Here is a 27,273-nt window from a genome sequence, read left to right as displayed (position 1 = left end):
CGTCCGACTTCAGCCAGGTCACGATCTCGCGGTCCGTGAGTTCGAGCCCCGCGTCAGGCTCTGGGCTGATGGCTCGGAGCCTGGAGCCTGTTTCCGATTCTGTGTCTCCCTCTCTCTCTGCCCCTCCCCCGTTCATGCTCTGTCTCTCTCTGTCCTAAAAATAAATTAAAAACGTTGAAAAAAAAAATTAAAAAAAAAAAAAAAGAAATCAATTAGAATTGTATTAAAAGGACTTAGATATGGCCAGCAATTGTAAAAGCACCAAGCCCAGCTGTCCGGAGAAAGCGGAAAAGGTACACAGAGGCTACATTATAGGGTCCTGGGGCTGCAGCACCTGGGTCCCAGCTCCTCGGTGATCCGTGACAGTTAATACCGTGGGTTGAGGATTGTTGTAGCCACTGGGAATGGTCTGATCCATAATGAGATAGTGCACCTCTCTTTGGCCATTTCATTGCACGGACTTGTCATTTATAAAGAGAATGGACAATCTGTGGTTGACACCCCAACATCCATTATCCCTAAGCAACCTGTCTAAATCAATCATGGATCTCATCTCCTTTCCAGTGATTGATTTAGAACTGGCGAGGGAACCAATTCTGACTTCTGAGCGGACAGTGGAAGTGTGCTGGGGCTGGCAGCCTCTGGACAAGGTAATTTACCTCTGAGCCTCTTTTCTCCATCTGTGTCTTTCTTCAAGAGCTGTTGCAAGGATTAAGTTTCATCCTTAGTAAGAAGAGGCTAGAAGTAAAATGAGGTCAGATTTTTCTAAATGTTTATTTTATTTATTTTGTTTTTTTGAGGGGAGGAGGGGCACACAAAAAGGGAGAGAAAGGGAGAGAGAACCAGGAGATCATAATCTGAGTCAAAATCAAAAGCTGAATGCTTAACCAACTCAGCCACCCAGGTACCCCGAGGTCAGACTTTTCTAGGACCATGGTTCTTAAGCTTTTCAATCTTGGGATTTCTTTACACTCAAATATGATTTAGGACCACAAAGAGCTTTTGTTTACGCGGTATATCTACCAATATTTACCACATTAGAAATTAAAACTGGGAGAATTTAAAAACATATATTTATTGGGGCACCTGGACAGCTCAGTCGGTTGGGTGTCTGACTTCAGCTCAGGTCATGATCTCACAGCTCATGAGTTCAAGCTCCACATCGGGCTCTGTACTGACAGCTCAGAGCCTGGAGCCTGCTTCGGATTCTGTCTCTCTCTCTCTCTCTCTCTCTGCTCCTCCCCGACTGGTGCACTCTCTGTCTCTCTCTCAAAAATACACATTTAAAAATATGTATATATTTATTTAAAATACAATAAGCCCATTTATACATTACCATAAATAGCACATTTTTAATGAAAAATAACTACGAATCCCAAAACAAAACCAATTTGGTGAGAAGAGTGACATTGTTTAACAGTTTTGCAAATCTCCTTAATGTCTGGTGTCATTGAGGACAGTTGGATTCCCATACCTGCTTCTGCAGTTGGGTTTTGGTTAGGTATATGGAGAAAACCCTGCTTCAATCACACAGGTTGGCAAAGGGAGGTCTGCCTGAAAGGGCTACCAGGATCCCTCAGGAATTCTTGGACCACATTCTCTGGGGCACCCCAGAATCACTGTCTGGAAAACCAAATATTGACCGGCATATCCAGAAACAAGCTACTGTGTTTCACAGCAGAGATGCACTCCAGGAGGAGGCAAGGTGGCGGATCCAGTCACAGAACCGGAGTTTGGAGCTTCTTTTATTTACCGATGAACACCCTTCCACGCGTGTGCTATTCTGGCAACTGGGTCCCAGCGTCCCAGGATCTCACAGTCACAAGGAACCTTAGAATCATCTCCTAGCTCTGCATGCTGTCTCTGGCTCCTGTTCTGCTCATGCACCACCCGCGAGCAGATGCTCACTACCTCATGAGACTACATGCTCCTAGAAGCCCAGAACTGGGGATCCCCTGGACACTACCTTATTCTTGTTAAGCAACTTGCCAAATACCCTACAGTCTTTACTGGCACAACCCAGCTCTTCTTCTTTTTTTTTTTTTTTTTTTTTTTTAATTTTTTTTTTCAACGTTTTTTATTTATTTTTGGGACAGAGAGAGACAGAGCATGAACGGGGGAGGGGCAGAGAGAGAGGGAGACACAGAATCAGAAACAGGCTCCAGGCTCCGAGCCGAGCCATCAGCCCAGAGCCTGACGCGGGGCTCGAACTCACGGACCGCGAGATCGTGACCTGGCTGAAGTCGGACGCTTAACCGACTGCGCCACCCAGGCGCCCCAACCCAGCTCTTCTTCTTCCCAATCCAGTATGTTCCCGCTCTTCCTTACATTAACTTTTTTTAAGTCCAGATCATAAAAACATTTGTTCTTTTCCTGTGCCTATACTAAAGAGCTCTTCCCTTCTGGGAATGAATGAGCCACGTCATTTGGTTTTACACGGTATGTTTCGGACCTGTCGGGCACTTTTGCTAAATGGACTGTTTGAATCAGCCCGATCAGTAATAAAGGAAAGAAAGGTTTCCTTTTTTTTTTTTTTAATGTTTATTTGTTTTTGACAGAGACAGAGACAGAGCATGAGCGGGGGAGGGGCAGAGAGAGACGGAGACACAGAATCTGAAGCAGGCTCCGGGCTCTGAGCTGTCAGCACAGAGCCCGACGCGGGCCTTAAACCCATAAACCATGAGATCATGACCTGAGCTGAAGTCAGACACTCAACCGACTGAGCCACCCAGGCGCTCCAGGAAAGAAAGGTTTCAAAATAAAATGTTTCTTAAGGGGACAGTGAAGACACAGCAACTCATGAGGGACTCTTGGAGCACCTGTCACCCCATCGTTGCATGTATCTCTTCTCTGGACTACCTGGGAAGGTCACTGTCAGCACCCGGGTGCAGGAAACTCATGACCAGGTCCATCCTAGGTGATACACTGATCATCGGAAATCTTTTTGGCAAAATGCACAATGGTTATTGTTTTGTCTTTTACATTTTATTATGAACATTTTTTTCCTGCAAAAACGCAGTGAATTGAATAATTAACCCCCACGGACCCATTTCTCTGCATTAGCGATTTCAACATTTTTATTTTGTCATACTTGCTTTATCTAACCATTCTTCCCCCCTCTCCTTCCCTTCCTTCCTGTCTTTCCGCCCCCCCCCCCATCACTAATTTAAAGCATATCCTTACCACCATGTCATTTTACCCTGAAATACTTCTGTAGATCTTTCTAAAATATCAGGGCATTTCCCACAATAGCATCACCTCATTTAACTGAAGTTAAAAATTCCTTAATAAGAACGATTAGTCAGTTTATACTCTAATTTTCCACTCATTACATTTGAAGATTATTATGGCTCTTAAGTCTTTTTTATAATCCGGGACATTCCCCCAACCCCTGCTCCTTCCACCCTATTTCCCTTATGCTCTTGACTTATTTTAGAAACTGCATCTGTTTTTCTACAGGGTGTCCTACATTCTGCACGTGTTTGTTAGTTTTCTTCTGGAGACATTTAACTTGGTGTTTGTCCCTTGTCTGTTCTATAAACTAAAAGCTAGGTTTAAAGGTTTTGGCAATTCTTTGGCAAGAATACATCACAGTGGTACTGTCGATTGTAGTTTCTATGGTATCTCATCAGCAGGTACATAATCTGGTTGTCCTACCTACAGTCATGCTGGACACACCAGTGGGTTCAGGTGGGACAGTCCGATCTCTCGTTGTAAATGTCCCTGTCAACCATCACCATTAGGTTTTGCATCTGGACCACTTATTTAATTAGGAATTGAAAAGTGGTGCTCTTTCTACCATTTTTATTCTATTACATTTATTAGCTGGAATTTTCTTGTAAAGAAGAACTTTTCTTCATCAACTAGAACTATTTAGTAACGTAGAAATACAGTTCACATGGAACAAGCAGAAGGAAAGCTTAATTCTTTCCCTTGCATTACCACTTCTCAGAGTAGAGAGTCTTAGCTGAGGCTGCTGTAGCAAGATACCACACACTGGGTGCCTTCAACAGTAGGCATGTATTTTTCACAATTCTGGAGGCTGGGGTGTCCAAGGTCAAGTTGCCAGCAGATTCAGTGTCCGGTGAGAGCCCTCCTCCTGGCTTGGAGACTGCCACCTTCCTGCTGTGTCCTCATGTGGTGCAGAGACAGAGAGAAAGCTCCAAAGGTCCCACCTCTGAACACCTTCACACTGGAGAGTTGGGGTTTTAGCATTTGAATTTGGCAGGGATACAAACATGCGGTCCGTAAAAGAGTTGGTGTTCTAGCTTCCAATAGTTGCTTCAATAGAGCCCGATGAGTGTTTTGAGTTACTGTTGCCATCCCTCTCCCTTCTTCTGATTATCACTGTGAACTCAGGATCTCATACATTTGTTATGTGTTGATCAGTTGCAATCATTATTCTTTCTGAAGCTCAAATTGTCCCATCTTAGGCCATGGTAGCCCCACAAGGTGGCTTTTTGACACGACCCCATTCGTCTTTGCTTCCTTGCTTTCTGGCACCAGAGCCCCCAGGACCAGCTCATACACTTCCTGCCTCCAATTTAGCTCCAGCTATTTCTCTAAAAAGCCTTGTTTGTTTCAGTGGGGAATGGTATATTCATTGCTACTGAGCTGTTATTGCCTCTGTTAACTGATTTAGAGAACACATCTTTCACTGTTTTTCAAAAGCAAAAAGCCTGAAGTATTTGTAGTGATATTTCCACTTCAAGTTTAACATCATTGGGTTTACACTTAAATTCTTTAATTTTGTTTATAACAGCAGTGTCTTTTCCATTATACTAAAAAAAATCTTGATTTCTAACAATAATTTTATTGCTGTAATGACTTATTAATCTACCATACACATATAATAACTTCAAAATGTCAATATTGAGACTCATAAAAGACTGTTGAAGTTCAAATTTTCTTCACAGTTCTTTTTAGCCTCAGAATATTCTAATGATGTGCAGTCCAAATGCTGCCTACCAAAGTTAACTTGAAATAGCTCTTTTATCTTAGTGATCTTAGTGGTACATCAGTTTGATATATAATTCAGTATTTGTTTGGATTTGTTTTCGAATTTTAAGGAAATGCTTTTTTTCCCTGCCTTTTGATTTAATTTTCTTTTTGGAATATGTAAAATATTTCCTGATTCCCAAGTCAAAGCTTTATAGCTAGATTTATTCAGAGAAGTCTCATTTCTATTTCTGTTTTGCCTCATATGCTCTCCCTCTTCCTCCCAATATTTTCCCCACTGGTTTATCCTTCTTGTGTTTCCTTTTGGAAATATAAGTGTGTGTGTGTGTGTGTGTGTGTGTGTGTGTGTGTGTGTGTGTTTGCATTAGTATTTCCTCCCCTCCTTTACTGAAAAGGTGGTGTGCTACATGCAGTGTTTTGTGGATGGCCTTTTCTTTTACCAATATATCCTGCATATCACCCCATTTAAGAATACAGAGATATTCCACATTCCTTTATACGACACACAGTGCTCCATTGTGTGGATTTTTCATACTTTATTCAACCATTTCCCTACTGAGGGCTATTTGTGCTGTTTCCAGTGTTTTACCATTGCAAATAATGTTGTCATGAGTAACTGAATATGTATGAGTAAATTAACATGTCGTTCTGTGTTTTGCTTGTTTGTTTGCGGATGAATCGCTGGGATAGTTTCCTAGAAATGGGATTGTTCCTTCGAAGGATAAATGCATACGGGGTTTTGCTAGATATTGCCAAATCCTCCTCCACAGGGCTTATGTTATTCTGTACTCCTACCTATGATGTATGAGGATTCCTGTTTCCTCTGCAGTCTCACCGATGGCATTTCGTGTCAAAGTTTTAAATGTGTGTAACTCTGATAGGTGAGAAATAACCCCTCGGTGAGGTTTTCTCGTTTCCCCTATTCTGAGTGACGTTGAGCATCTTTATCTTCTTTTTAAAAGCCATTTGCTTCTCATTTTCTATGAACTGTTTGTAACTTTCTTCCATTAAAAAAAAATCACTTTTTCTTCTTGACTTTTAGAGGCGCTGTCTATAAATCCCTTCTCTATAAGTGGCAAATCATTCCCCTCTTTATTGTCTTTTGCCTTTGCGTCTAGTTATTTTACCATTCAAAAGGTCTTTGATGTGTTTTGTTTTATTTGGGGGAGTTAAATTCACAATCTCTTTTTTCTATTGCTTCTGAATTTCAAGTCATAATTACTAAGGTTTTTCTCCACTCCTACGTTACAAAGGAATTTGCCTACTTTTTCTCTGGTGCTTATATAATTTCATTTATAAAATTTAGATCTTTGGTCCATTTGGAAATCATCTTTTTTCTTTCTTTTCTTCTTTTTTTAAGCAGCCTCTACACCCAAGATGGGGCTTGAACTCACGATCCCGAGATCAAGAGTCACACGCTCCTCTTACTGAGCCAGCCAGCCACTCTTGGAAATCATCTTGACATACTGTGTGAGCGACAGATTATTTTCCAGATGGAATTGTGATTGTTGTGGTTTTGACACAGTTAGTGGAAATGATCGCTGTTCTGGTTCATTGGATAGCCTTAGTTAAAGAAAGATAATAATTTATTTCATATTTCCAGCACCTTGTCGCTGAGGCTAAAACTCGACACTACTTTAAAAGTTACAAGTCAGTACGCTGGGAAATAGCTGATACCTTCATTCAGCCTGCTGTTTTAGGTTTTCTAACCACACTACCCACCCTCCTACCTCAACAACAGCCCAACACATGATGTTACACAGGACGCCAGGAAGAACAAACGCTGCTTGCTGGCCAAGCTGTCCACTTCCTCTAAACTTCTGGTGCAATATTATACACCAGACAGAACGGGGATAGGAGACTTTCACATTTGCTGTTGACAAAGAGAGTGGCTCACATGTGTCACAAACCTTTGAGAACACATTCTGTCCTTGATCTCCACAGGGGGGAGGAGCACTCCATGTTACCATCAGAAATGCCAGAGCTGATCACTTTAGAGCAATTAATTCAGAGAATTGCAAATAATGGTATTTCTATTTCGATGACTTTTACTTATTTATTTTTTTTGATGTGTATTTATTTTTAAGAGAGAGAGAACGCGAGAGAGCTCAAGCGGGGGAGGGGCAGAGAGAGAAGGAGACACGGAATCCGAAGCAAGCTCCAGACTCTGAGTTGTCAGCACAGAGCCCAATGTGGGGCTCAAACCCACAAACTGCAAGATCATGATTTGAGCTGAAGTCGGACATTTAACCGACTGAGCCACCCAGGTGCCCCCTCCCCACTTTTTAAAAAATTTAATGACTTTTAAAAGCAAAATGTATAATGATGATAGTATAATAAAATGAAACTCAATTTGTGCAAATTTCCTAAGTATTTTGAAAGGTGATATTTACATAAAACTTAACCAGAAATGGAATTGTCAGCATATTTTTATCAATAGATGAAACTTTTCTTCTGTGCTTTTTCTTTTCTTTTCTTTTTTTCTTTTCTTTTTTTTTTTTTTTTTTTGTCATAAAATTTGCTATTCTTTACTGGTTGAGGATAACAGAAGTAACCAACAAATAGCAGGATGTGAACTTCTGCATTGTTTTTCCAGTAGTGTGAAAGACCCCACATTTATAGAGAGGCTTTCAGACCTCTATAAGGCAGTCTTTCAACGTATATATAAATGATCCAATGTAAAATTGTAAGATAAAAAGAGAGTTCTGGCTAGCTATCTAGCCCTGTTGCTTCCCTTAAGGAGGACTTGAACAATATAAATTTGGGGATTCATATCTTTATTAGGATGCCTCTGTCTTTAAAATCTCTGGTCCCCCAGATGCACCCTGTATATTATAAGATTGAAGAACAATCAAAATAACTTTATGTGTTGGACGTGACAATAAAATGAGAAAATCCCGGTGTTTTGAAAGCTCATCTCATTCAAAAGGAAATTTCCTCGATGTTTGTAAAGTGCAGCTGTGGGGTGGGAAGATTGGAGAACTGCTTTCCTACATGTTGATTAGCCAGAGAGTGGAAATGACATAAGGGCGTGATGTTAAACAAAGAGGAACGACCCACCTAGGGTGACTAATCCTGGTGGATGGATTCAATGAAATTGCACACTTGCTCAGTGGTGCCCTAGCACCAGCTAGTGGCAAGCATTAATGAAGACATTATTTGCCAGGAAAAATAGAGAGAACATTTGCATTAAGGACATCTTACATCTCAATTTCTAAACCACTTTTTAGGCACTTTCCACAGTACATAATTTTTACCCTCTTAACTAAATCATACAGACATCTTTATTTAAAATGCCAAGGGGTGCGTTTGGCTGGAAAACCGATGAGCAGCTTGCCTGATACGGTTGTCAGAATACTGGGAGGAGGGTCCAGGATCGGGTTAAAAAAGAAGGGAATAGAAAATCTCTGTGTTTGGAGGAAAAAAAAAAAAGCTATCCTTGAATATGTATAGCTTTTGCAGAAAGCTTTTGAGTATGTAGCAGTTTCTTGGTAGTTCACTGTAATTCAGCCTGAAGGATACTCTAGCTGTCCTTGAGAGCAGTCATTAACCATCAGACCCCAGCCCATTTATCACATCCAGCACTCTGTGATGGAAAGTCTGGAATTTCAAGCAGACTCACCAATCACATCCTGAGCCAGCTCTGACAACGTCTTGCTGGGTCTGTACAGACAAACAGAGAATTAAGGACTCCTTTGGCAAATTTGGCATTGGTAGCTACCCTGCTTTGCCATTTTAAGTGAAGCCCACTTTTGTTACTGTTTACACATCCAGAAAATCCGAGCGAGTCCACACAAGTACACGCAGCATTAATTCATGATAATCATGAGGCATTAAACTGGATGCAATAGCTATCTTCTGTGGCTATCGAAAGAACTGGAAAATGCACCCTTGTTATCCAAGGAAAGCTCCTTTAGGACTAAAATCACAGGAATAAGTATGATCTTATTGAAGTTAGAACACATTTGAAAGGATCATAATCAAAGAATAAAAACTTTACTGGTAGAGCCTATAATAATCCTAGGATCTAACATATATTTCAAAAACATACACAAATCCACAGTGTAACTTGTTTGTATTAAGACACTGTATGTGTGCATATATATGGATATATTTATAAAATCCAAACACAACAGAGTTCTTATTGGTGTGCTTTTGGCACTGAAAGGTAATTGGCTCAAAGTAGATTCAGTACTTCCCAAACGAGGTCCTTTTTTTTTTTTAAGTAAACTCTACTCACAACATGGGGCTCTAACTCACCACCCCGAGATCAAGAGTTGTATGTTCTACCGACTAGCACACAACCGGTATGTTGGACACCCCATAGAACTATATCCTTTAATGATTGTGTCTTATATAACCTACAAAGGTAAGTCCTGCTTCTTGTGGAGCTCCTTTGTGACAGTAAGCTCTCCCAGGTCACCTGCTACTCACAGGAGGAAGTAAGTGCTCACAGACTCTGCATCTCCAAGAGTCGGATTGGCAGGGCCTCGGTAACGTGCATGCCTCCCTCCAAGACAGAAACAGTCAAGAGAATTGCCAAACACAGTCAGATCCACAGTCTGGAGGTCTTACCCCACCTGCTGACTCCCCACCTTCCCTGTCCCCATTGCGTGAAACCAAGATTTCCATTCTATTGACACCGTGGCCTTCAGCCAGCGTGGCTGCAGTTCTGATCACATCTACACATGCCTCCATTCACTGGTTCGTTCATTTGTTCAACAGAGGCTTCTTTGAAACCACTGTGATGGATGCGGTGATGTGATGAATGTTTTGGGGATGAGGGACCCAGTCCCCGCCCTGACTGACCTCCCAGGTTAGAGGCAAGAAGGAGATGCCAACTGGCAAATAATACAGAGGAGGAAAGAAAAGTTCTTAAATTCCTGAATTGTGCTGGCACCAAGGTAAGCGACTCACACGATAATGAGGTAGATACCCTTACTATCTGCATTTTGCTTACGCAAAAAAAAAAAAAAAAAAAAAAAAAAAAAATGAGCCTTTAGAAAGACGAGCAACGTGCCCAAGTTGACCAAGCTGGAAGTGGCAGAGAGAAGAGGAAGTCCCTCTGCCTCCAGAGTGTAGATGCTAGCACGCCTCTAACAGACAGCTTCGAAAAATATGAGTTTTCTTATCCCCCAACCCAGAATAGATTTAGTTATTCTTCCTCACTTAGTTATGTTATTACAGACTCATGGCTAGTTATTTTATACTTTGGTTTATAATCCCGCACTATCTCGTTTTTCTGTTGTTCAGGATGTTCCAGCTTTGGCCACTGGGAGGAGCTCCTGCAGCTGGCTCATGTGTCCCTCTGACATGTCCCCATCATGGTATTTTTTAAAATTATTTTAAAATGTTTATTTAGGGGCGCCTGGGTGGCGCAGTCGGTTAAGCGTCCGACTTCAGCCAGGTCACGATCTCGCGGTCCGTGAGTTTGAGCCCCGCGTCAGGCTCTGGGCCGATGGCTCGGAGCCTGGAGCCTGTTTCCGACTCTGTGTCTCCCTCTCTCTCTGCCCCTCCCCCGTTCATGCTCTGTCTCTCTCTGTCCCAAAAATAAATTAAAAACATTGAAAAAAAAATTTAAAAAAAATAAATAAATAAAAAATAAAATGTTTATTTATTTTTGAGAGAGAGAGACAGAGACAGACAGATAGACAGATGGAATCCAAAGCAGGCTCCAGGCTCTGAGCTGTCAGCACAGAACCTGCCACGGGGCTTGAACCCACAAACCATGAGATCATGTCCTGAGCTGAAGTTGGACACTTCACCGACTGAGCCACCCAGGCGCCCCCCACCCCCGTTGTTGTATTTTTTATTTATGTGAGCACTTTCTTATTTTCTGGCACTATTACATGCGTCTTGTAAACTTCCCCGTTGGCCATGCGTAAAAACTGAATTAATACTACAATTATATGATATGTGGCTACACATTGAGTTTCCACAATACTTTATTCCTGTCTTTCTGCCTTTCTTTTGGATGGTGTTGGCAGTCCTCTGGATTTGACCACAAACCTATGATCCTAGCTTTGAACCCTTGACCTATTCCCTGAGCTGCACCAATTTACAATGGAGTTAGCTCAGTTCTTTCCATTGCGCTCAGTAAATTGATGAAAGTATCAGCGTTTTAACATCACCCTATATTCTCTATTCTTTTGTTTGTTTGTTTAAATGTTTATTTTTGAGAGAGAGAGAGAGTACACAAACAGGGAGGGGCAGTGAGAGAGGGTGACAGAGCATCCCAAGCAGGCTCTGAGCCCCACGCGGGGCTCGAACTCATGAACTGTGAGATCATGACCTGAGCCAAAATCAAACGTCGGATGCTTAACCGAATGAGCCGCCCAGGCGCCCCCCTATTCTGTTTTTGTTGAACATTTCCGAGAAAGTGTGGATGCTGTTCCATGGCAGCAACGTGAACATACAAATCAGTTGTTCTTCCTCTGGTTGGAGAAAAAGGAAAACAGAAGAGCCTGACAGAGCTATGCCATCTTGGAGGCTCTCTGGACCTGGACACTTGGGAATGGATACTTCCTGGTCCTGGGAGCTTCCTGTCCTTGGAGGTATTCAGCAGCATCCCTGGCCCCACCCCCTAGATGCCAGTAGTACTCACCAAGTGGTGACAACCACAGTGTCTCCAGACATTATCAAATGCCCCCCCCCCGTGGGGGGAGGGGAAAAGCAAAATGATCCCCAGTTGGAAACCGCTGTTGTGTAATAATAAACCCAGAGAGTTGCATTAGCAGCATTACAACAGAAAGGGGACTGGAAGTCTTGGAGTCAACACCCTGGTCCTTTTCCTCTTTCATCTGATGGGCTTTGATTCACTGGGCAGGACTGAACTGGGCAAGTCTTTGCAAAGGCAGCCTCCAAGGACCAACAGGAGTAGAATTTGGGTAATTTGATAAGTGACTTAAAAGGTTGGGAGGTCGCTCTGGTTCATTCACTGGAACACCTGTGCCTGAGCGGTGTGTGAACCGTGTGGTCCTGGCCCATTTCCAGTCCAGGTGCTTGAGGTTACCTTCCATGGTGTTCCTTCCAATTTTCACGGCACATGGTGCCTTTCTCTTCTTCTGTTCTACACTGCATGACTAAACCATAATTATTCTCTCCGTTTCTAGTGATTAGTTAGGGGATATTAATTTGTGATTTGTTTGTAATGTTTAAGCACAGCACTGGTGGATGAAAAGGACAACTTGAAGTTTCTCATTTTGGCTCTGTGGGATGTAATAATGGAGAGAGAAACTTCCCTTAAATTGTCTTGCCAAAAGAAAAACAATTACCCCATAGCTCATAAATCTGCAAAAGGCTTTCTTTGATGAAGACCAGTCCTAGAAAGATTAGAGACAAAGCCAGATCACAGAGTCCAGAACGTCGCTGTGTAGACACAACGGGAGGAAATTTGTTGTGAGTTACTTCTCCCAACGTGGCCCACCCCGCCCCCAGTCTCTGAGCTGGTACCCTGATTACACCTGACCTTTAGGGAAATTGTGCCATTCTCCAGACTTTTCTCAATCCTTGTTCCCATTTAAACCGCTAGCGTTGTGATTTAACCCCTGTAGAGACCTGGTCTCAGCTCAGCAACAGAGCGAGATAAACCTAGTGGGGACCGTGTCCCAGTTTGTCCAGGAGTTGCTGAAGTCCTGGATGTCCCCCTCCACAGGCTGATGTGGAGAACAAAGGCAAAAGAAAATGTACATAAAATCAAATCCCCTTACAATCTGCAGCCCATTGACAAATACTCCAGACTGGCACAGTCTGACATCCCTGGGAACTCCCAACTGTCTTAAAGTTAATGCTTTGCTAGTGGGAAAAACAACCTCGGCATAACAATGTATCCTTCAGCCCCCACCGGCCAACCAACCAACGGTTGGTTACCTTGGTTACCGTAACTCCTTGAAGGCAACCTCCCGAGGTCAACTCCTGTGACCTCACCGCACTCCTAACACCCCTCTCAGCACCTGGGTCAGGAAAGTGACTTTGCATCTTAAAAAAAAAAAAAAGTACTGATGCAAGACAAGGCAAGTAACCGCAACTCTCTGGCCGGCCACAAGGAGGCGCGTTCTCCCACATGTTGTGCAGTCCAGCCCGGCAAAGGGAGCAGGTTAGGAGGGACCCAGTCAAGCCCGCTCCGCAGTCAGTGACTGTCCGAGGGATAGAAGTAAAAACAAACGGTCCAGTCGGTGTCATTTCTGCCCCTAATACACGCGCGCGCGCATACACGGTGCTTATGAAACCGACCTTCCGTTCCAAGTACCACCAGGTTCCAGAAGCCTTATAATCCTCTTTTCCTGAGTTCTCACAACGACCTTGCAAAGCGAGAACCGCGGTTAGGTAGCCTAAAGTCACAATACTGGGTGAAACTTCAAAAGCCATCGCCCTTCCACTATACCACATCACCATATTATTTTACAGAGCCCCGAAATGGGAGAGTTACAAACTGCTTCCTTGGCTTAGGGCTGGGGTATGGGGAAAGGGTGGGAGGAGGGAAGGCGATGTGGATGATGCCTGATAGAGAGACCTCGGTCCATGCCCATCGTGGGGAACAGGGCTGGGGTGTAAGGCATCGCTTCACAACGTGGGACACCAGTAGGAATCTGGGTGGGAAATGGGAACGCACCAGCCCCACAGTGATGGGGGGAGGCAGGGATTCCTTAGTTACTCGTCATTTCCAAGACAACTGAAAGCAGGGACTATCACTGCTGCACCACGTTAGGGAGCTCAGAGAGTGGCAGATATGACTTAGGCACAGAGCAGCGGCCATTCAGCAGGAGTACTAACCAGGGAGTCTTTTTTTTTTTTTTTTTTTTTTTAATGTTTACTTACTTTTGAGAGAGACAGAGCCGGAGTGGGGGACGGGGCAGAAGAGAGGGAGACACAGAATCAGAAGCAGGCTCCAGGCTCTAAGCATCTGGCCTTTGCTGTTAAAGCAAAGGAAAAGGAAGAACATGGCAATTCTAATGAGTTGTTAGATGTCTTACCCCTGGGGTTGGCGCAGAAGACATGCAATGTTCTAGAAAGTGTTAAGGTGGTTGAATGGGGGCCTCTCTTGGAAAAGAAATCTTTAAATTCAGTTTGATTCAGATACCTCTCTTCTGCTGCTTTTCACACCTTATAGATATGCCCAAGAGTCCTGCCTGGGCTTCACTTGCAGTTTTTTTAATGAAAAACCTCAGCAGTAGGTTTCACTGTGACATAGAATTGATTTTCTTTGTCAGTGTCTATCATTTTGACAATCACAGCTTGGGAGGCCTGCTGAGCTGTCAGAAAACGGACTCATCTTCGCATTACTTTAACCAAAACAGTTACGGTTTCTAAAACTTTAAATTAGATTCCTATGTCGGTCCCAACTTACACCGCCACCAAATGCATTAGACTAGCATTTCTGAATTGCAAATAACCCTTTCCCCCCCGTGGATGTATTTTTATCCAGGACGATATCCCTTTAACTCAAGGCTTGAAAAATGAAGCCCATGTGATTTTAAGAAGATGAACACACTTTTAAGTTGTGAAGCATGTTGCAGCTTAAAAAAAAACATAGCCTTCCAAGAGAATCATCTCTCCAGTAACAAAAAAAAAAAAAAGAAACAAACAAACAAAAAAACCCAACCTTGACTGATAGCTCTTTTCAAGTGCAAACGAGGGAGCTGACAGCAAGGAGAGGTTTGAAATCCTCATTTGGTTGGATGGTCGTTTGCTCTTTTAACGTAAATATTGGTGCGCAATATGGTTTTCCCTGTTGCAAATCACTCATGCATGCAAATATGCTCAGAATTTAATACACATGTGCGCTGTTCCTTTTCTAAATCCTCTATTCTTTTCCTTATAACGCCCTTCTCAGCGGAGCAGAGAGCATGTGATTTTAAGCACGTCAATTTTAAGACAGCAGCTCTAAAGAGCACCCAAAAAATCTGCCCAGAAGCCAACGAAAGAGCCAATATGTTTACATAAGTGAAGGTCTCATTGTTTCCCTGTCCAGGTAAAATGTTTTCAACAGGCTTCTAAAGAACAGTCAGAAGACACACTTCCATACAGAACGAGATGGTTGTAAATCCACTGTGGAAGGAAGGCTGGGAAGGAGGGATAAAGCTGAGTCAGAGTTTCTCAAACTGGCGACCTCAGTAGAGTATAAAATGGGGTTTTGGGGTACACGCAGCTCTCCAAATTTATTTTAAAATTCAACACGTTTGGCGCGCCTGGCTGGCTCAGTCAGAGGAGCATGTGACTCTTGATCTCAGAGTCATGAGTTCAAGCCTCCCGTTGGATGTAGGGATTACTTAAATAAAAATAAAATAAAATTCAACATATTTTAAAATCCCTTGTAATTCTTTGTAAACAAAATAAAACATATTTTTAAATAAAGAATAATAGTTGTTTATATGAGGGACTAGGATATGCCGTTTCTTCTCTTTTAAGAAGGTGTCCATAGTTGGACATTGTTGATGATGGATCAGTTAAGCCAAAAGTATGGCTCCGAATCCAATCGGTTTTGTTTTTTATTTTTTATTAGTTGCTATACTTGCCAGTGTTCTTTCCCTTGAAGTGATAAATATCAAATTAGCGTAATTTTAAAAAAGAACGTACCGGCTCATGGGGCACCAGGGTGCCTCAGTCGGTTGAACGTCCAACTTCAGCTCAGGTCAGGATCTCACAGTCCATGAGTTTGAGCCTCGAGTCTAGCTCTGTGCTGACAGCTCAGAGCCTGGAGCCTGCTTCGGATTCTGTGTCTCCCTCGCTCTCTGCTTCTCCCTCGCTTGCACTCTGTCTCTCTCTGTCTCTGAAAAATAAATAAATGTAAAAAAAATTTAAAAAAAAAGAACCTATTGGCTTAGATAACCAGAAACTTTAGAGATACTGCTAATTTTACGCATGGCTGGATCTAGGCACCCGAATGATGTCATCAAGAACATATCTCTTTTCATCTCTTGGGTCCCACCATCCCTGTTTTTTGGTTCTTATTTTTTCCTTCCATTCTAGGCCTTCTGTCCATGTGGCAGCAAAGATAACCCCAGCCTGCTCCAGACTTACATACCTTATTGCCTATGCTCTCAAAAGGACAGAGAGGCTCTCTCAGCAAAAACCCTGTGAAAATCTCCCAAAGGATGGATTGATTATAAATCCATCTTCCTGGGTATAAACCAATCACTGTGCCCAGGAAATGCTGAAATCCCTGGACAGGCCTGGACTTGTACCCATCCTCCAAATTTAGGTTGGCAAGAAGGGGGTCATTTTCCAAGGTGAATTTAGAATGCGGTTATCAGAGAAGTGGGGCATTAATGTCTGCTGGGGAAAAACAACATTTGCCCACTTCATATACTAAATTCCTCATTAAGAGTCCTTGAGAATGGCAGCAAGCATGTAGCAGCTCAGATAATTATGAATGCTCAGCTAGAAGGAAGACCAGAAGTCATGGGCAGATCCCTCAGGGAAGTCTCTTTCCAGTGCCCCATCCTTGGCTCACCCAACATGTCACACTTGTTCTGGAAGTTTCCATTTCCACTTGAGTAGGAGCTGAGTGCGAATTCCTGTCTCCTGTTTCCTTGCTGTTGGCATGGGCTGTATTTCTTCGTGTTGTGTCAAGCATTTCGATGTGGTATTAAGATTATTCCCAACAACACATCATTGAGCTATTTCTTCATCAAAGGTAGAAAATTATTGATTTTCAGGAGAAGAAAGCAAACTTTTAATGATTGGACCATATGTATCAGAGTTTGGTCTCCTTAAAAATCCAAATACTCCATTAAAATGTGGACTCCATTAAAATCCATGCAACTTCATCCTTAAGTGAGAGATTCCAGACTGTGGGATATGCCACGTGAGCACAACTCCAGTTGTGGCAGAAATATTCGGCAGAAGTATTCTTCACCAGCCCATCAACGTTATGGACAAATGTTTTCACTATCATTTTTTTTTTTTTTTTTTTTTTACTATCATTGAGTTCTAAGAATTTCTTTATTTCTTTTTTTGTTTCCTTTACAACTATAGGTTATTTCTTAATATTTCATGTTCCAGACATATGGCATTTTTGTGGTCATCCTCTGGTATTAAATTGTAATTTTATTGCATTATAGCTGAAGAACATGATCAATATGGCATATGTGATCCTGTTCCTCTGGAATTTATTGAGGTCTCTTTTATGGCCTAATTTATGGTCTACTTTTTTGATATTTTTTCCACATGTACCCCAAAATGTGCAGAAAAAGATGTGTTCTGCTGTTTGGTACGTAGAGTTTCCTCCCTCTCACTATGCATATACGTAGCAAAAATCTGAAAAATGCAATTAAGAAACTCATGATATATAAAAATACGTGTATATATGTGCCTATATTAAGCACATATGTATGCATTATATATGGATGTAGGCATACACATACATTAATGTATATCAACTCCTCAGCCCAGCAAGGACATGTGGTGCCCTCAGACACCCATGACCTGAGACTTCTCTGGTTAAGCAGGGGAGGCATTTTGGGGAAGAAAGAAGAGGAGAACTTAAGATCTCTCCCCAACCTGACCTCTTAGTGTCATTTTCAGCTGCCACCGCCCAGGCTAAATCACCAGTATTCCCACAACCAGCTAGTTTTTCTAACATTTTGTTCTTGTTTTGCATTTTTCTTAGCTTATGGAAGCCATACTTTCCTTTTTTTGTTTTTATTTATTTTTTTGTAATTTTCTTTTTTAATGTGTATTTATTTTTGAGACAGAGAGAGACAGAGCATGACTGGGGGAGGGACAGAGACAGAGGGAGACACAGAACCCGAAGCAGGCTCCAAGCTCTGAGCTGTCAGCACAGAGCCCAACACAGGGCTCAAACCCACAAATCTTGAGATCATGATCAGAGCCAAAGTCGGATGCTCAACCGACTGAGCCACCCAGGCGCCCCATCCTTTTGTTGTTTTTAAATAGTTTCTCCAAAGTTGATTTTTTTGAAGAAGGAAACAGCAGCCTATATTGGTTTGCCATTTTGACAGGTATCAGAAATCACTCCTCAGACCAAAGGAATGAATTCACAGGGCTTTCTTTTCAGACTCACCCTTGAAACTTGCCCTTTCTTTTTCTTTTTTTAAAGTTTATTTTTTCATTCTGAGAGAGAGAGCACAAGTGGGGCAGAGGCAGAGAGAGGAGAGAGAGAATCCCAGGCAGGCCCCATGCTCTCAGCACAGAGCCCAATGTGGGGCTCAAACTCACGAGTTGCGAGATCATGGCCTAAGCCGAAGGCAGATGTTTGACTGAGCCACTCGGCGCCCCTGAAACTTGCCCTTTCAATCACGATATTTTGGAGTGTACTTACTGCTCATTTCATTGTATATTGTGCTCAAAGTAGGTAATTCTGGGGTAGAGATTAGTTTGTCTTTGCAGTTTAAAAAATTAATGTATAATCCACATACCATAATTCATTTTTTAAAAAGTGTACTGAATTTCAGTGATTTTTAGCCTATTTACAGAGTTGTGCAACCATCACCAACTATGGACTTCCAGACAATTTTCATCATCCCAAAAGGAAACCTCGTACCCATTTGCAGTGACTCCCATTTCCCTCTTCTCTGGAAACCACTAACCTGCTTTCTGTCTTATGGATTTGATTCACCTATTGAGGGTAATTACCACAAATGAAATCTTACAATATGTGGTCTTTTGCGTCTGGCGTTTTTCACCTAACGTAATGTTTTCCAGTTTCACTCTTGAAGCATTATTCATATTGAAGCATGAAGCATTCTTTTTTTTTTTTTTTTTTTTTTTAATTTCGAGAGAGAGTGGGGTGGGGAGGGGCAGAGAGAGAGAGAGACAGAATCGGAAGCAGGCTCCCTGCTGTTAGCCCAGAGACCGATGGATGCGATGGATCCAGGGCTCAACGAGGGACTTTGAAGTCACAGAACCTAGAGATCATGACCTGAGCTGAGATGAAGAGATGGAACCTTAACCGACTGAGCCACCCAGGCACCCCTGAAACATGAAGCATTCTTGATAAATCAGTGCTTTATCCTGTTTTATGACTGAATAGTACTCCATTTTAAGGATACGGTGCAATTTGCTTATCCATTCATCAGTTGATAGGTTGTTTGCCTTTTGAGATATTATAAATAATGCTGTATTGAATATTTGTATAGACATTTTTGTGTGGATATATATGTTTTCAACTCTCTTGGATATAATCTAAGAGTGAAATTGCTAGGTCCTATGGCAACTCTATGTTTAACTTCTAGAGGAACTGCCGGTCTGTTTTCCAAAGCTCCTGCACCATTTTATATTTCGACTGGCAATGTTTGAAGGTTCCAATCGTAATCGTTCCTTGCCAACGTTTGTTTTTTGTCTGTCTTTTTGATGACAGCCATCCTGGTGGGTATGAAGTGGTATCTTGTATCTTGCCATTGTTTGGATTTGCATTTCCCTCTGATCACTGATGTGGTACACCTTTTCATGTGTTTATTGGCCATTTGTATATCCTGTTTGAAGAAAAATCTATTCAAATCCTCTGCTCTTTTTAAAAAATATGGCTGTTTTTCTTCTTCTTGTTGAATTGTGTTGTTTATGTCATCTGAATACCAGGCTCTTATCAGATATATGATTTGCAAATATTTTTTCTCGTTGTCTGAGTTGCCTGCCTTGTACTGACGTGGTAATGTCCTCTGATGCACAAAAGTTTTAAATTTGTGACTCACGCTGTCTGCATAACATATTCAAATAAACACATAACAATCTTTAAAAAATAAAATTAGGGCGGGGAGGAGCCAAGATGGCAGAACAGCACGAAAGATTTTGTGTGTCTCCGTCCATGAAATGCAGCCAGACCAACACTAAACCATCCTACACGCCTAGAAAACGGACTGGAGGATTAACACGACCATCTGCACAACCTGAGCCACAGAATTCAGCAGGTACGCGGTGCAGAGAGGCGGACTTGGGGAGCAAGAAGCGCGGGAAGGGAGGTGCTTTTGCAGGCAGAGAGAGGACGGAGTCAAGGGTCGGGGGGAGAATATGGGAAAAGCACCCCTCCCCAAAAGCAGCTGGGGAGAAAGTGGAAAATTGGAAACAGCCGCAGGGACTGAACTAAAAAGGGAGAAAGGAGAAAGAAGAGGGTTTAAATTCCATTAAGACTGTAAACAGGGGGAGCGCAAAGGCTGCAACTCCCCCCGCTCGATACCTGGCGGTGGGTGCTCTGGCGGGAAGGGCGAATCCCCAGGAGCAGAGCGGGGTCCGGGAGGTTCTCGGGCCACACGGGGAGAAGCGGTTCCACTGCCGGAAGGGCGTTCGGTAGAGGCTGTGAGGCGACCTGGACCCAGCAGACCCCAGGGAACGGCCCCGATCGCTGGTGCTGGAACAAGGTCGTTAAGGGTGAAGCCTGGTGCCAGATGCGTGTTGCGATTTTCCATAATCCCTGAAAGGCTGCTGCTGCGCTAGCTCGCAAACTTTTTCTGGGGTGGCTGGCACCCGGCAGCGGTCTCTGGGCTTCGGCAGCAGCAGGTTTGGCGAACTTTCCTGTGTGTGGCCGGCGTCGGCCGTTGCCCGGGGAGACCCTCCCGCAGAGGGGCGGAAGGGGCCGAAGCCGCAGCCCTTCGGAAGTAAGGGGCCGGGGAAAACAGCCGCGTCTGAGACAAAACTCGGGAGAGAGTGACTGCCTGGGGCCTGGTCACGGAGACGGAAGAAGCGGGGAGCGGACGAGAGCTGAAGACAGAGGACGGGTGCGCGACTGCTGACCGGGGAGAACAGACCGGGTAGCTGGGTGGCGCCATTTTCACCGCTCCCGCGCATGCGCATACGCACCTACGAGCGCCACAAGAACCCACCCCAGGAGGCTGGCGGCGCCATCTAGTGGAGAGCGGAGCCGTTACACTGAGCCCCGCCCAACCGGGCCAACCTCGCTCTTTAAGAACACACGTCTCACCGCCTGCTGAGTTTATGGACTATAAAGCGCTTCATAATCTGACTTCTAGGGGAAAACAAAGTAATTTCAGTCCTATTTCAATCTGGTGGCAAGTCCATCTATCCCATTTTCTTTCTTTTTTCTTCTTTTTCACTTCTTTTCTTTTTCTTGAATACAGAAAGAGAAAAATTCATTTTTATTTTCAATTTTTACTAAAAACATTTTTCTTTGTTTTTTTACTACATTTTTTACTTCTGTGTAAATTTTTTCAAATTCTATTTTACTTCCAACATTTTATTTTAGTCTAATACAGTGTATTCACCTTTTCAAAGTTTCAAACGATTTCCTTTTTCTTTCTTTTCTTTTTTCTCTTTTTTGTTTCTTTTCTTTTTCTTGAATGCAGAAAGAGAAAAACTTCATTTTTACTTTCAATTTCTATTACAAATATTTTTCTTTAATTTTTTTACTATATTTTTTACTTTTCTGTAAATTTTTTCAAATTCTATTTTACTTCCATCATTTTATTTTAGTATACTACAGTGTATTCACTTTTTCAAATTTTCAAACGATTTCCTTTTTTTCCTCTTTTTTCTCATTTTTGTTTCTTTTCTTTTTCTTGAATACAGAAAGAGAAAAAATTCACTTTTATTTTTAATTTTTATTAAAAATATTTTTCTTTAATTTTTTTCTACTCTATTCTTTATTTTTGTGTAAATTTTTTCAAATTCTATTTTACTCCCATAATCTCATTTTAGTCTACTTCAGTGTATTCATTTTTTCAAATTCTCAAACGATTTCCTCCCCCTGCCCTTTTTTTCTCTAATCTGTCAAAGCACTTTCAACACCCAGACCAAAACACACCTAGGATCTAACATCATTTATTTGATTTGTGTGTGTGTGTGTGTGTGTGTGTGTGTTTAATTTTTTAATTGTAATATTTTTAAAATTTTAATATTTTTTTAATTTTAATTTTTTTAATTTAACATTTTCTACTTAATTAATTCCTTTTATTCCTTCAAAATGACAAAACGAAGGAATTCACCCTAAAAGAAAGAGCATGAAGAAACGACAGCCAGGGATTTAACCAACACAGATACAAGCAAGATATCTGAACCAGAATGCTGTGGCAACAAGGATGGATGAGGCAGAACAGAGAATCAGTGATATAAAGGACAAACTTACAGAGAATAATGAAGCAGAAAAAAGAGGAAGACTAAGGCAAAAGCACAATTTAAGAATTAGAGAAATCAGTGACTCATTAAAAAGGAACAACATCAGAATCACAGGGGTCCCAGAAGAGGAAGAGAGAGAAATAGGAGTATGTGAGCAAATCATAGCAGAAAACTTTCCTAACCTGGGGAAAGACACAGACATCAAAATCCAGGAAGCACAGAGGATCCCCATTAGATTCAACAAAAACCAACCATCAACAAGGCATATCATAATCAAATTCACAAAGTACTCAGGCAAGGAGAGAATCATGAAAGCAGCAAGGGAAAAAAAGTCCTTAACCTACAAGGGAAGACAGATCAGGTTTGCAGCAGACCTATCCACAGAAACTTGGCAGGTCAGAAAGGAGTGGCAGCATATATTCAATGTGCTGAATCAGAAAAATATGCAGCCAAGAATTCTTTACCCAGTAAGACTGTCATTCAAAACAGAGGGAAAGATAAAAAGTTTCCCAAGCAAAAATTAAAGGAGTTTGTGACCACTAAACCAGCCCTGCAAGAAATTTTAAGGGGGACTCTCTGGGGGGAGAAAAGATGAAAAAAAAAAAAAAAAGATCAAAAGCAACAAAGACTAGAAAGGACCAGAGAACACCACCAGAAGCTCCAACTCTACAAGAAACATAAATTTGCATCTTTCAGTACTCACTCTAAAAGTCAATGGACTCAATGCTCCAATCAAAAGACATAGGGTAACAGAATGGATAAGAAAACAAGATCCATCTAGACGCTGTTTATAAGAGACCACTGTAGACCTTAAGACACCTTCAGATTGAAGATAAGGGGATGGAGAACCATCTATCATGCTAATGGTCAACAAAAGAAAGCCAGAGTAGCCATACTTATATCAGACAATCTAGACATTAAAATAAAGACTGTATCAAGAGATGCAGAAGGGCATTATATCATAATCAAGGGGTCTATCCACCAGGAAGACCTAACAATTGTAAACATTTATGCGCCAAATGTGGGAGAACCCAAATATATAAATCAATTAATCACAAACGTAAAGAAACTCATTGATAGTAATACCTGAATAGTAGGAGACTTCAACACCCCACTCACAGCAATGGACAGATCATCTAATCAAAAAATCAACAAGGAAACAACGGCTTTGAATGACACACTGGACCAGATGGACTTAACAGAAGTATTCGGAACATTTCATCCTGAAGCAGCAGAATATGCATTCTTCTCCAGTGCACATGGAATGTTCTCCAGAATAGACCATATACTGGGACACAAATCAGCCCTAAGTAAGTACAAAAAGATCAAGATCATACCGTGCATATTTTCAGACCACAACTCTATGAAACTCAAAATCAACCACAAGAAAAAATTTGGAAAGGTAACAAATACATGGACACTGAAGAACATCCTACTAAAGAATGAAAGAGGAAATTTGAAAGTATATGGAAGCCAATGAAAATGATAATACCACAACCCAAAACCTCTGGGATGCAGCAAAGACAGTCATAAGAGGAAAGTATATAGCAATCTAGGCCTTCCTAAAGAAGGAAGAAAGATCTCAGATACACAACCTAACCTTATGCCTTAAAGAGCTGGAAAAAGAACAGCAAATAAAACCCAAAACCAGCAGAAGACAGGAAATAATAAAGATTGGAGCCGAAATTAATGCTATCGAAACCAAAAAAACAAAAACAAAAAAACACACAGTAGAACAGATCAACGAAACCAGAAGCTGGTTCTTTGAAAGAATTAACAAAATTGATAAGCCATCAGCCGGTTTGATCAAAAAGAAAAAGGAAAGGACCCAAGTAAAATCAAGAATGAAAGAGGAGAGATCACAACCTACACAGCAGAAATAAAAACAATAATAAGAGAATATTATGAGCAATTATACGCCAATAAAATGGGCAATCTGGAAGAAATGGACAAATTCCTAGAAACATATACACTACCAAAACTGAAACAGGAAGAAATAGAAAATTTGAACAGACCCATAACCAGTAAGGAAATCGAATTAGTAATCAAAAATCTGCCAAAAAACAAGAGTCCAGGGCCAGATGACTTTCCAGGGGAATTCTACCAAACATTTAAGGAAGAGTTAACACCCATTCTCTTGAAGGTGTTCCAAAAAATAGAAGTGGAAGGAAAACTTCCAAACTCTTTCTATGAAGCCAGCATTACCTTGATTCTAGAACCAGACAGAGACCCCACTAAAAAGGAGAACTATAGACCAATTTTCCTGATGAACATGGGTGCAAAATCCTCAGCAAGATATTAGCCAACCGGATTCAACAATACATTTAAAAAGTTATTCACCACAACCAAGTGGGATTTATACCTGGGATGCAGGGCTGGATCAATATCTGCAAAACAATTAACGTGATTCATCACATCAATAAAAGAAAGGACAAGAACCATATGATCCTCTCAATAGATGCAGAGAAAGCATTTGACAAAATACAGCATCCTTTCTTGGTAAAAACCCTCAAGAAAATAGGGATAGAAGGAGCATACCTCGAGATCATGAAAGCCATATATGAACAACCCAACGCTAATATCATCCTCAATGGGGAAAAACTGAGAGCTTTCCCCCTAAGGTCAGGAACAAGACAGGGATGTCCACTTGTGCCACTGTTATTCAACATAGTATTGGAGGTCTTAGTCTCTGCAATCAGACAACACAAAGAAATAAAAGGCATCCAAATCGGCCAGGAGGAGGTCAAACTTCCACTCTTCGCAGATGACATGAACTCCATATGGAAAACCCTAAAGATTCCACGAAAAAACTGCTAGAATTGATTCATGAATTCAGCAAAGTTGCAGGATATAATATCAATGCACAGAAATCGGTTGCATTCCTATACACCAACAGTGAAGTGACTGAAAGAGAAATCAAGGAATCGATCCCGTTTACAGTTGCACCAAAAACCATAAAATACCTAGGAATAAATCTAACCAAGGAGGTGAAAAATCTATACACTGAAAACAATAGAAAACTTATGAAAGAAATTGAAGAAGACACAAAGAAAATGGAAAAACATTCCATGCTCCCGAATAGGAAGAACAAATATTGTTAAAATGTCGATACTACCCAAAGCAATCTACCTATTCAATGCAATCCCTATCAAAATAACACCAGCATTCTTCACAGAGCTAGAACAAATAATCCTAAAATTTGTATGGAACCAGAAAAGACCCCAAATAGCCAAAGCAATCTTGAAATAGAAAACCAAAGCAGGAGGCATCACAATCCCAGACTTCAAGCTATACTACAAAGCAGTAATCATCAAGACAGTATGGTACTGGCACAAGAACAGACACTCAGATCAGTGGAACAGGATAGAGAACCCAGAAATGGACCCACAAACGTATGGCCAATGAATCTTTGACAAAGCAGGAAAGGATATCCAATGGAATAAAGACAGTCTCTTCGGCAAGTGGTGCTGGGAAAACTGGACAGCGACATGCAGAAGAATGAACCTGGACCACTTTCTTACACAAGACACAAAAATAAAGTCAAAATGGATGAAAGACCTCAATGTAAGACAGGAAGCCATCAAAATCCTCAAGGAGAAAGCAGGCAAAAACCTCTTTGATTTTGCCCGCAGCAACTTCTTACTCAACACGTCTCCAGAGGCAAGGGAAACAAAAGCAAAAATGAACTACTGGGACCTCATCAAAATAAAAAGCTTCTGCACAGGGAAGGAAACAATCAACAAAACTAAAAGGCAACCGACGGAATGGCAGAAGATATTTGCAAATGACATATCAGATAAAGGGTTAGTATCCAAAATCTAGAAAGTATTTATCAAACTCAACATCCAAAAAACAAATAATCCAGTGAAGAAATGGGCAAAAGACATGAATAGACACTTCTCCAAAGAAGACATCCAGATGGCCAATCGACACATGAAAAAATGCTCAACATCACTCATCATCAGGGAAATACAAAGCAAAACCACAATGAGATACCCCCTCACACCTGTCGGAATGGCTAACATGAACAACTCAGGCAGCAACAGATGTTGGCGAGGATGTGGAGAGAGAGGATCTGTTTTGCATTGTTGGTGGGAATGCAAACTGGTGCAGCCACTCTGGAAAACAGTATGGAGGTTCCTCAAAAAACTAAAAATAGAACTATCCTACGACCCAGCAATTGCACTTCTAGGCATTTATCCAAGGGATACAGGTGTGCTGTTTCGAAGGGACACATGCACCCCCATGTTTATAGCAGCACTATCAACAATAGCCAAAGTATGGAAAGAGCCCAAATGTCCATCGATGGATGAATGGTTAAAGAAGATATGGTATATATATACAATGGAGTATTACTTGGCAATCAAAAAGAATGACATCTTGCCATTTGCAGCTATGTGGATGGAACTGGAGGGTATTATGCTAAGTGAAATTAGCCAGTCAGAGAAAGACAAAAATCCTATGACTTCACTCATATGAGGACTCTAAGAGACAAAACAGATGAACATAAGGGAAGGGAAACAAAAATAATATAAAAACAAGGAAGGGGACAAAACAGAAGAGACTCATAAATATGGAGAACAAACTAAGGGTTACTGGAGGGGTTGTGGGAAGGGGGATGGGCTAAATGGGTAAGGGACATTAAAGAATCTACTCCTGAAATCATTGTTGCACTATATGCTAACTAATTTGGATGTAAATTGAAAAAAAATAAAAAATAAAAATAAAAATAAATAAAATCAGGGAACATCCTAATTTTAAAAAGAAAATAAAATTATTCAAATTTAAAATTTTAATTTATTTAAAAAATAAAATTAGGGCGTTCCTGGGTGGCTCAGTCGGTGAAGCATCCAACTCTTTCTCAGGTTATGATCTTGAGGTCTGTGAGTTGGAGCCCTGTGTCAGGCTCTGTGCTGACAGCTTAGCAGAGCCTGGAAACTGCTTCAGATTCTGTGCTCCCTCTCTCTCTGCCCCCCCCCCCCCCGCCCCCCCGGCTCGTGTTCTCTCTCTCTCTCTCTCTCTCAAAAATAAAAACATTTAAAAATTTTTAAAAAGCAAATAAAATTAGGCTCATGTTTCTTGATTTCAAAACTTGCCTCAGAGCTACAGTGGTCAGAAGTGTGGCACTGGCATAAGGACAGACATAGATCAATAGAATAGAATCCAGAGTCCGGAAATAAACTCATATTGAGGAAAGGTGTGAAGTGTAACTCTGTGTGCTTGGCCAGTCAAGGAGCTAAGGCGGCGGGGGGCGGGTAGGAGCAGATCCATGAGCACAAAGTCATAAGC

At 41.6% G+C, this 27,273-nt stretch overlaps 1 long non-coding RNA gene across 2 annotated transcripts in view; it reads right to left on the bottom strand.

Moving 5' to 3' along the window:
* The window catches only part of LOC131505447 (uncharacterized), a 51,124-nt gene extending 30,102 nt beyond the window's left edge, over positions 1–21,022 (bottom strand). For both annotated transcript variants that reach the window (XR_009258400.1, XR_009258399.1), the window contains exons 1-2: positions 20,093–21,022; positions 15,535–15,727 (exon numbers count right to left, since the gene is read on the bottom strand). This is a non-coding gene — a long non-coding RNA (uncharacterized LOC131505447). The remainder of the gene's footprint in view (positions 1–15,534; positions 15,728–20,092) is intronic.
* Between the last annotated feature and the right edge of the window lie 6,251 nt (positions 21,023–27,273).

The sequence above is a fragment of the Neofelis nebulosa genome, chromosome 2 (genome assembly GCF_028018385.1).
Source record: "Neofelis nebulosa isolate mNeoNeb1 chromosome 2, mNeoNeb1.pri, whole genome shotgun sequence".
Classification (NCBI taxonomy): domain Eukaryota; kingdom Metazoa; phylum Chordata; class Mammalia; order Carnivora; family Felidae; genus Neofelis; species Neofelis nebulosa.
The sequence above is the reverse complement of the archived record's forward strand: the minus strand, read 5'-3'. Positions and strand labels throughout refer to the sequence as shown.